We start from the raw sequence: 12,120 nt of genomic DNA on the forward strand, positions 1-12,120 counted from the left end.
AAATCTATTAAATCATTATGTCAAGTTATTCTAGAGTGTAGGGTCACACAGAATCATTAACTCTTATAAAAACTGCTAAGTTAATATTTATATCAAAATTGAGAGAAAAAAAGAAATGATAGTGCATGTAACAATCTGGTATGTCTTTACTTTCCGTTTATATTCACCTCCACCTCCATGCAATTCATAAAATTATATCTAAATTTATTTTATTTTATTCCATTTATCTCAAAATACACAATTTACATGATAGATATTATCACTAAAAGGTACCTTTGGATGAAAAAATCTTACCCACGTAGAATATTTATAATCACTCTTACACAAGTGGTAAATTATTAGCTATGTGATACTTCTACTCGTATAGGTAAAATTTATAGTAAAAAATAAGCAGTCTCGATTTTCATAACTTTGAATATGATATTAAGCCTATCGAATTTATGATGCTGTAGAGACTTATGCTTCTACATTGCTTAATAACAGCAATAAATATTACACATTCTTCTTATAAAAATGTGTTTGGCAATTTTATAACATTAATCCAACTGTAAGATAATATTCATCCATATAAGAGCATAATCAATCTCAATCTGGATGTCGTAAGGGGTCACTGAAAATCAGTGCTAAGGTATTAGGCCTCAGGTATCCTGTGGCTTCCTTTTTTAGCGCATGCAACCACATATATATTTATGTTTTCTATTACCTATTTTTTATAATTTACAATGCTATTTTATGTGTGTTGGAATAAATGGTTTCTTTCTTTCTTTCTAATAAATATTTTTTTAACCATCCACGGAAATATTATAGACTTATAACATTATAGTACGATATGAAACGTCGACATTATTAAGTGTTAATTCTAATGAACAGAGTTGAAGAATCTTTTTACATTTTTTACAAAGAACTAGGTTCCACGTCGAGCCTTACGATTAAAGCAATGAGACAGTGATGCTGCAGCTGTATGTATCTCCTCTGTAATCAAAATGAAAATAAATATAACCCTCATTCAAAAGTAGACTTAATTATATACATGTAAGACACAAATTTGAAATGTTGGAACGACTTGTGCCTTGCAATTACTTACGTAGTAAATTAAAAACAGCATAACATCGCTATATAAATTCCGCAGCGGTATTTTCTTTGATTATTTAAAGTGACTTCCCGTTATGTTTGCTTTTAAATGCGGTTCAAATAAATATATTAAATATTTAAGAGGTTGCCAGAGCATCTTATAAAGTGTACTGCATTTTTGATGTCTGTATTCGCTGACGGCGAATCTGCTTTTCTTATATTTGTAAAGGAAGATTTAGTACGTGGTTGAAAGGAGTTTATTTTAGAATAAAATTTATGTACAAATTTAAATTGCCTTAACATTTACTTTACATGACTTATGTAACTAGCTCTTTAACAAATTTGAGAAGTTTGATTATAATGTAAAAATTAGATTAGAAAGTTTATGTTACTGTAAATAAGCATTGATATTTCTATGTCATATTGAGACTGAAATAATTGAGTTACCCAATTTGTTTAATTTATATATAACGTATCGTCTATTAAACTTTTATTTTATCCCATGATATTCATAAACGTTTATTTGCTAATGCGCTGTTGGGAGATCCTTCGTTTCCACTAGGAATACAAGACAAAGCTGTGTTCTAGAGCTAATATTTGTATGTTAACTCTATACAACACAAGGCTTCAAAGAATGTTGATTAATAACAGTAGAGATGTAAACGCTGCACCAAGACCCAGGCGACACAGATATAATGTACTTTGAAACGTAAGCCTTCAAAGGCTTCCTAATAATCTTTATATAAAGTATCTAGATTTAAATAGAGCCTGAAAGCGCGACAACGATAAGCTAGGTATTAACTTTTGAGCTTAATGTATGAGGTTTCATTAAAAGATGGATTATGCATCTTAAACTATTTTATAGTGCAAGCGAAGCAAATTATTTGAACTTGAATTTATATTTTTGGTTTTATGGCATTCAAATGCTTTATAAATATTAAATATAAATTTATAAAGAATAGAAAAAATTCGATCACGAGGCGGGACTCGAACCCTTGTGTCCCTTAAGACATATAAAACTGAAAGAATAGAATAAATTCGATTGCTCGGGCGGGTCACGAGTGGCTGAGTTGGTCAGGCATCCGCCCCGGAATGGCGCGAAGGATGCGGGTTCGAGTCCCGCCTCATGATCGAATTTTTTCTATTCTTTATAAATTTATATTTAATATATTTTATTTGAACTTGTATTTTAATGGTGTTAATGGTATTTTGAAGAGAAAGATCTAAATATCAATCATTAGTGTTGATTACAACGCAGTATTTATAATCAAAATTAAATATGCGGATCTTCATTAGTATGCGTTCACTTAATTTTAGTTTTGGCTATAAAAATAAGATAAGACATAATATTCATAAAATTTCAAACTTTATAAATTATACATCTTTTTCAAATACTAATTGCTTTCTAATAACCTTTATTAAGCTATTGCATAGCTTCTATCGCGGGCCTTGAGCGCGGGGACCGAATCGAGAAATTCCGTAACGAAAAAACCTCACGCTCCCCACTCCGACGGGCGGAGGTGTGGCTTGAAGGCATAGCATGCAATAGCTTTACCGCGGCAGTCCCCGAGTGCCACATGTCGTTTTTTTTGTTTTATTTCTACAACTACAAGCTTTAACAAAACAATATGAAACACAACTGTTAACGATAAAATAGCGTACATTCCCCATAACATTAAACGTAATTCACATTGTAGTCAATGAGTTATCGTAAAAAATCTCTATTGTATTTTTAAAGCAGAACGTTGAACACCTATAAAATAAGTTTATGTTTGACTGCTCATTGCTGGTTGAATTTACGAGTCGTTTTATTGGGCCTTACATCAGCTGCAGTGATGTTTGCTGTAAATCGTTACCTGTTTTGGGGAATATTTTAAGATATGGGTTTTTATGTTCTTTTTCTTAATAAGAAAAAATATATGTTAAATTATCGATTTGTGATTGGTTCATATAATCGATTTTACTACTAAAACGTGAAAAATTTGTGATGAATGTTTGTAACTCTCTTACGCAAAAACAGCTTATCGTATCTGTATGAAATTTTGATTCAGATATAAATATAGATTTAAAGTCTGCGTTATGCCATAGAATTAAACTGGGGACTATGCGAGTGAAGCTGGGGATAAAACTAGTATTTATTTAAATGAGTTTCGTTTAGGAACAAGGTTCTTTACGTAACTATGTCAGTGGTTGCGAAATTTCATTATAGTTCAATGTTTGTGAAATGTAGTAGGGTGCTTAAGTGTACAGCTTTCAGCAGAAAATGTACTCAAACTGAAATATAACTGAACTTTATAAATCGACAATTTAACAACAGTTAGGACAACATATTGAAAAGACGGGCTGATTTTTCAATCGTTAGTTAAAACTTATTCATCGATAATCGTATTAAACAACCATTTTAAAAATGTGTTACTTGCCCACTTTTTGACAGTTTTTGTGACCTCTGTAATCTGTATATTATTGTGTAATACTTTATTGGACGGATATGATTCAGATTTTTAGACCAAGGATTGAAAAATCGGCCCATAAAGAAATTAAAGAGCACGCATTTTGACACGTGCGTCGAGTAAATCACAGACACACACACACACACACTGAAGATACCTAGGAATAAATAAAAAAATATTATTATTAATGATATATAAAATACAAGCTATCCGTCCGCGAGCTCGCCCGCTTTGACTAAAACCTAATAAATTATATACTAAAACCTTCCTCAAAAACCGCTCTATCTCTTTCAAAAAACTGCATCAAAATCCGTTGCGCAGTTTTAAAGATTTAATATATAGAGACAGAAAAAGCGACTTTGTTTTTTTACTATGTAGTGATAACAATAACAATTTTTTAAGCAAAGATAATATGTTAGTCTCTATCTTTAGATTCATTTTATAACAATTTTTCTATTGAAAACTTTATTTAACCATGTGAAAAGGGAAAGAGGAGTTATTTTATAAAATGTCATATTACCGATGCAACAATATCTAAATATGCAATTGAATTCACAATATTGCAAAAATATTATACAAACGATGCCATATCAGTATTGCATGACTGTTTTCAATAATGTTCAATAAACGATACTCTTAAAAGAAGTAGGGAAGAACTTTGGAATAGAGAAATATAGAATACGATTGGTATTGTATATTTTTAACTTTATGTTGGTCTTTAGTTTATTAATGTGATGAGAATGCGAGGCCACAAAGCCTAAAATGTCGTCTTCTTTGTCTTGTCGTTTTAGACAGAGCAGTTGTGGACATCATATGGTATCAGGGGCATTTATTATTACTCATTATGATTTGGTATTATTATTCTTATTAAACTCGTACAGCAACAGTAAAACAGCCATAGCAACAGCAACAACTGCCAACAGTTTTGATCTGATCGGTCAATCGTATTCACACTTAGCTTAAATGTTATAATTCATTAAATTTTAATACTAGTATCTTTATCTCTACTAATATTATAAAGTTTGTTTGTTAGTTTCAACTCGCTAATCTCAGGTCAGGTCCCATTTGAAATATTATTTCGGTGTTAGATAGCACGTATATCGAGGAAGGCTATAGGCTATATATCATCACTCTAAGACCAATAGGAGCGGAATAACGCAGATAAAACCGCGGGGCACACCTATATAATTCATTAAATTTGAATACTGGTATTCTATATATATCTTTATACTAACTAAAGGTGTTTCAATTATTATGAAGCTCGTATTCCAAGATGAAGCTAGGCTACACAGCCAGCTTGAATATAGTCATAATAAATTTCTATCCAGGTGTCACTAACATTAACTAATCCAGGAACAAAAATCCCAAGAGTGATATAGAGTGGTTTTATTTTCCTTTTTTTCGAGAATTTTCGCGTTTCCCCGTCAGCCGTGTGGATGTTTGATTGATGGATCGTGTGTTTTAGTGATATGTTACGGGAATTTCGTAAAACGGGAACTTTTTAAAATTGTGTAGTTCTGTTTCTATGGAATGTGTAATTTAGGGCGCTTTACCAATAATATGCGAGGATGTGTCGCGAGGAACGTGTTTGTAAATAACCAATCATATCGCTTCATGTAGTTTGAATTTTGAACCGTTTAGCGTTTGAAGCGATACTATTCTCGCATATTCTTGGTGGACAAGTACCCTTATGGTTCTGTATTGTTCGAAGTCGTAGGATATAATGTAGCTATGAAATTTTTACATGTCTTCCTTTGTTCAATATACATGTTCTATAAAAAAAACGACGTGTGGCACTCGGGGACTGCCGCGGTAAAGCTATGCATGCTATGCCTTCAAGCCACACCTCCGCCCGTCGGAGTGGGGAACGTGAGGTTTTTTCGTTACGGAATTTCTCGATTCAGTCCCCGCGCTCAAGGCCCGCGATAGAAGCTATGCAATAGCTTAAAAATATCTGCAACTGTACTCACTAGAATACACAAAGGCATCAAAATTGAAAATGTATTCAAACAACACCAGTTGTAAAAGCTAGTGTAGCAGCACAAAGTGTCAGACATGCTAATCACGCTAAATTAGTCGTAGACCGTAGAATTAAGAACTCAATAATGAATGTTCGATGGCTAATGTGGCCTTTGACGGGCGCATGTAGGATGCATAATGCATGCGAACATCACGCGATGCCTACCTGTTGATCAAATCGATTCAGTGTGAAGGATTTAGAAGTGCTTTGTGTTTGAAGAATTTGTATACGATTTGCAGTTTAGAAGTATTAGGTTTTGTTTAGGGTATATTAGTTTATGTGAGTTTGGGATTTTAGGTTAAAACTGAGGTTATTAGATTACCATGATGTTATAAAGCAGTATTATTTCCAGCGTAAGAAAAAGATGGCGCTAGACGTATACGCTATCATTTTTCCACACTGGTAATAAAACTGCTAACAGACTTTATTGTACGGGGGTCGGGTTCCATACTAATAGATAATAGATAAAAAGATATAAGGAATGAGCTTGGTACTGTCAAAATAATTGATTTAAATTTAAATGTACTTTTTAATCGACTTCAAGAAAAAGGAGGAGGTTATCAATTCGGCCGGTATTTTTTTTATGTATGTACACCGATTACTCCGAGGTTTCTGAACCGATTTACGTGATTATTTTTTTTAGCTGATGATTATAATTATTTCTTTTTCCAAAGGACATAATAAATGAAATGAATGTACTATTTGCAAGCCTGGATAAGAGACAGTGATTTAAACATAGATTAATAAAAACCAACGAGGTTTATTAGCGAACTGCAGCTAAAAAGAAATAAGCAAACATGCCGTAGCTTTTGAAGAATTTCATATAATATTAAATCAAATAACGTCAGCACACAGTTTTGGTTTTCACAGCTGCACGCCACAGCTACGTGAATATTGTGAAACCCAAAAAACATTTTTGTCATGTGGCCACATATTTTTTTTACTTTCATTGGCTCTGATAGTATCCTGGATTTTAGTCAAATATTTTTCTGTATACGATTTTGAATAAATACAATGTTTTGTGGCTCGTTTTTGCGGTGTGCAGATTTTTTGTGTTATGGAAGATAGGATTAGTTCAATAACTTAAATCAAAATATGTATGTGCTAATTGCTTTGCGTATTAATTTGGGGAAATAATGCGTTGAAACGGTTATCATGTTATTTCTCTGGAGTATCTGATCGTATTATAATTAGTTGAACTTGGACATTAGTGGTAGATATTAATAAGGATTTATTAAATTGCAGTTTAAAGGGTAGGTATTGTTACAAAAGGCGGAAGGAAATTCAAAATCAATTAATAAATAGCAAGCATCAAAGCAAGTAATGGTTTATTCATAATTTTCATAAATCAAAGGAAATGTAGTGTATGAAAAACAAATTAAAACAGAAATCGTTTATTTGCTTCTCAACAAAAATTGTTACACGTCATACGCCCAAATTTCCCTGTATGTTTTAAGCATATACAGTTTTCAGGCTTGTAAAAAGGTTCTAGTAAGTCGTTTATTTAGTTACAAAATTTGTGGGAAAACATAGTCTGAATTGTTAAAATAAACGACACGATTTTCATTAGTAAATTAAAAATCAGATGCTTTTACGATTCGTTTTTTCGGGCGATTTAATTTGTCTCGGATGATTGAGAAGGTAATAAAAGTAGCGCAGGTATTGTAAGTTGGATAAGCCGAACCCGGCTTACTTACGTAACATATACTAAAGGTAATGTATATTTTGTTTTTACATAGGGATATTGTGTTGGAGGTAGAATATTTTTTTAACCGACTTTAAGGAGGAGGTTCTTAATTCGGCCGATTTATTTTTTACTAGCTGTGTCCCTCGGTTTCAGTTTTCACCCACATTGCTCCGCTCCTCTTGGTCTTAGCGTGATGATCTACCTATAGCTTATAGCGTTCCTCGATAAATGGGCTATCTAACACCGAAATAATTTTTAAAATCGGACCAGCAGTTCCTGAGATTAGCGCGTTCAAACAAACAAACTCTTCAGCTTTATAATATTTCATCTAGGTTTCTGAACCTTACGTGATTATTATTTTGTTTGATGTGGGATAGTTTCAAATTGTTCCCATAAAAGGCCCAGTATGTTTTACTATAGTTTTATTACTTGTAGGTATATATCTATACTAATATTATAAAGAGGAAAGGTTTGTATGTATGTATGGTTTTCACGCATAAACTACTGGACCGATTGGATGAAATTTGGCACAGACAAGAGAAAGAACATAGGCTACCTTTTATTGCGATATATGTACCATGGGCGAAGCCGGGGCGGACCGCTAGTGTTTGATATTCTTAGGTGACTTCCAGATAGTTCTAAATTAAAGGTGAAAAGCACCTGGGAAAAATTCTTTGTATAAATCGATCCAATTCTCTTAGATGTCGTCGTGCTGCGGCAGATGTTTCTAAGATAAATGGATACATTTACTTACTGGATATATTTCTTATTGAAAACAAAGCTTTTAAGAAATAAACTAATACGTGGAGTTTCTGGAAAAGACGAACGGTAGAAAGCTAGAACTATATTACGTAACAGTTCCTTTTAAACGCAAAACTTGTATAGGTTTATAGAGAAAAAAGTCTGTTATAAAGAAACATGAACGTAATATTATAAACTCAACAAACCTGCATCTGATGGTTAGTCGGAAAGACTATCAGAAAGTTGAAGGATTAAAACCTGGAGTGCAGTTATTGTAAAGTTGCGTCTTGTTTATTCTAAGTCTTTTTCAAGCTTTATGGATGTAGACTTTTAATTTATACCCACTGAGAATGAACGTTTTTAGTTACATAATTTATGGTAATTAAAAGTACTGATATTAATTTATTTGTTGAAATCATAATACAATCGTCTCAAACTTTTTGGTCTGTGTAGCGCATGCCGCGTGACGCACGATACGTACGATAATTATCGTACAAATACGATAATTAAATTTTTAATTAAATGTCTATAGTGTGAAAAAAAGTTTCACTTTTACCGTGGTTTCATAAAACCACACAACATTTTTGGCTTAATTAGGACATTAATTGTATATTAACACAATATGTAGGATTTAACGCTAAATTATATAATCTGGTGATTTTTGTAGACCGCCACCTGAAACAAATTTGGATATAATATCTATATCTGCTCTTAACGCAATTAATATAGTACTAGGTTTCGCCCGAGGCTTCGCCCGCGCGGTCAAAGAAAAACCCGCATAGTTCCCGTTCCCGTGGGATTTCCGGGTTTACGGCATTTTTATTTCCTTTCTCGGGTATCAAAATATCTCTATACCAAATTTCATGAAAATTGGTTCAGTAGTTTAGGCGTGATTGAGTAACAGACAGAAAGGCAGAGTTACTTTCGCATTTATAATATTAATAAGTATGGATGAATAGAGTGATACAAATTGTTAACAAATCATAATAAATCAAATCGATCCAGCTATCAATTATCAAGATTAACGTAATTTACGGTTGGTAATTAATTTTATCACATAATATATACTACTAACTAGATGTTACCCGCAGCTTCGCTTGCGTGGAAAAGATAAATTTTCATGGTATAAGTTTTCATCCCCTATTTTACCCCTTCAGGGGATGAATTTTCTAAAATCCTTTCTTAGGGGACGCCTACGTTATGACATCTACCTGCATGCCATATTTCAGCCCGATACGTCCAGTGGTTTGGTCTATGCGTTGATAGATCACTATATCTGTCACCTGAGTTTTATATCTTAATATATATAAATCTCGTGTCACAATGTTTGTCCTCAATGGACTCCTAAACCACTTAACCGATTATAATAAAATTCGCACACCATATGCAGTTCAATCCAACTTGAGAGATAGGATAGGTTTTATCCCGGAAATCCCAGGGGAAAGGGAACTATGCGGGGTTTTCTCTGAAAACGCGGGCGAAGCCGCGGGCGGAAAGCTAGTATATTATATAGATAATGGAAAGTTTGTCACTTACTGTACACAATACTATATTATAAACCATATTGATACCTAATACCTATGTATTATAATGTAAGGCTGATTTCACAATGTAACCAATATAGGTATTATACTATAAGGTTGGGTTCACATAATATGCCCAAGACACTGGAAGCAATTTGCCATGTCGAACGGGCAAGATATCGGTTATCGAAATTCACACTTCCTTGTATATAATAAGTATGAAATTTGTTACCAGAATCCATAAAATAAGGTGGTTTTATTTTACTGAAAAAATAAAAGAAGACAAAGAAATACTTTTGTGGGTTACCATGCATAAAAACGAAAGATAATATGATGAGGTTTTTTTTCAATTGAATAATAGTCATTCTTTAGAATTCGATGTTTTTATTTGAATTCTAATTCACTGTTTACCCAGAAAACGCTATTGTACCCTATAATAAAACATCTGAATAAACTAGACTTTGAATTCTGAACACTGACACACTGAAATAGCTGTATCTATCCTAATATTATAAAGAGGAAAGATTTGTAATTATGTATGTATGTATGTATGGTTTTCACGCATATACTACTGGACCGATTTCAAAAATTCTTTCACCATTAGAAAGCTGCATCTTCACTGAGCAACATAGGCTAGGTTTTTCTTTGAAAACGCGGGCGAGGCCGCAGGCGGAAAGCTAGTATCCTATTATAACACAAAACCATTTTGATCCAGAAGCATGAAACATAAACTTCGTACGTTTTTGCAAATTCCAAACCGTTCAAACTATTATGAACACTCGTAGAAGCTCTAACAACTTTCTAAGCTAAAATGTCACAATTGAAAACATCCTCGAGAAAGATTCGTATGTTTACCAACAATATATCTATTGAAAACGATATAGTCCCTACTGGGGAAGTAAGTCACGGTACGAATGCACTTGGACGCATTCCAACAGCCCAAGATCATAATAATGATTTATTTATTTTTCCAAATGCAATATTTTATAAACCGATAGCGCAGTTCCGATAGCGTTCACAATTTTAATATTCAAATGCATTTGTGGATGCTATCTTATATTGAATTCAAGTTTTTGACAAATAAAATTTCGCTGGCATACATTTGGCGATTAGAGGTTTGAAAAGTGTTTTGTGTATATGGGGCATTTGGCATGTGTAGGTGGAAATGGTGCTTTGGGGCTTTCAGGAAAACTTATAATAATTAATCAAGACTTATAATATTATAATGATGAAGTGTTTGTTTGTTTTAACGCGCTAATCTCAAGAACTACTAGTACGAATTTAAAAATTATTTCGGTGTTAGATAGCCCATTTATCGAGGAAGGCTACAGGCTATCATCACGCTAAGACCAACAGGAGCGGAGCAATTCGGGTGAAACCCCGGGGCACAGCTAGTATAAAGAATGATAAAGATAATATTTTTGTATCTCCGTGTGGTGAAAACTTAGTGATCGGAAATGTATGAGCAAAATATTTAAGGTATAAATTTAGGCATGAACTAATGATTCTATACTTAATATATTTGTCAGTTTGGATGTCTGCACAAATAATAAAAGATCATTAAGCCTTAATCTAGGTATCTTAAAATATGTACCAGCAAAAAAAAAAAAAAAAAAAAAACTAACCACAACTGTATTGTTGTATTCAACGAACCTTTATTTTATTCAAATCAAATCAAATCAAATCAAATTTGTTTATTTGCACGTATATGGTCATACAAAGGTGTTAATATACAATATTTATATCACATATACTGCCATTGTAAATGGCGTGCAAAAATTTTTGAAGGTACAAATAAAATTATCAATAATATAGGTACACATTAATACATTCAATCAACTAAAAAAAAGATAATAAATTACAAAATACATACAAAATTACAATTAAATTATAGGTAACTCATACATTAATGTCATTATCGTTCAAGTATTCCTTAACACTATAATAATTTTTGGCTTGTAGCAGTCTATATACTTTATTTTTAAAAATATTCGATGTCAGTTCCCTAATTTTTATTGGTAAGTGATTGAAAATAGTGATTGCCATGCAATACGCATTGTTTCTATATAGCGCAAGGCGGATTTTAGGTAAGCGCAATCTTTCTCTATGTCGTGTGGTATTTGTTTTTTCATATTTATCAAAGAAGCTAATATTTTTTTTAACGAATAAACATATTTCCAAAATGTACAGACATGGCAAAGGCAAGATTTTCAATTTTTTAAATAGTGGCTTACAGCTATCCATAAAATGGACTCCACACATTGCTCTAATACATTTTTTTTGTATTTTAAATATTGATTGTATTGCTACAGAGTTACCCCATATTATTAAACCGTATCTAAGTACCGATGATACGTATGCGTGATAAGCGATCATGGCGACATCTAAATTAATTGTCTGTTTTAATTTTCTTAACACATACACAAAACGATCTAATTTATTTATAATTTTTGCAATGTGTGGTTTCCAGTTACAGAATTTGTCTAGTGTTATACCCAAAAATACACATTCATTAACAGTAGTCAGTTGATTATTTTTGTATTTTATGTCAAGTTGTAAGTTTGTATTGTATGATTGGAAATTAATTATATTTGTTTTAGTCATATTAATTTGGAGATTATTTAGTTT

General features: G+C 32.5%; 1 protein-coding gene across 4 annotated transcripts in view; it reads left to right on the forward strand.

The window, feature by feature from the left end:
* Nucleotides 1-12,120, forward strand: part of LOC123691048 (disintegrin and metalloproteinase domain-containing protein 33) — a 403,256-nt gene that overhangs the window by 94,126 nt on the left and 297,010 nt on the right. The window lies entirely within an intron of this gene.

Source organism: Colias croceus, chromosome 4 (assembly GCF_905220415.1).
Source record: "Colias croceus chromosome 4, ilColCroc2.1".
Classification (NCBI taxonomy): domain Eukaryota; kingdom Metazoa; phylum Arthropoda; class Insecta; order Lepidoptera; family Pieridae; genus Colias; species Colias croceus.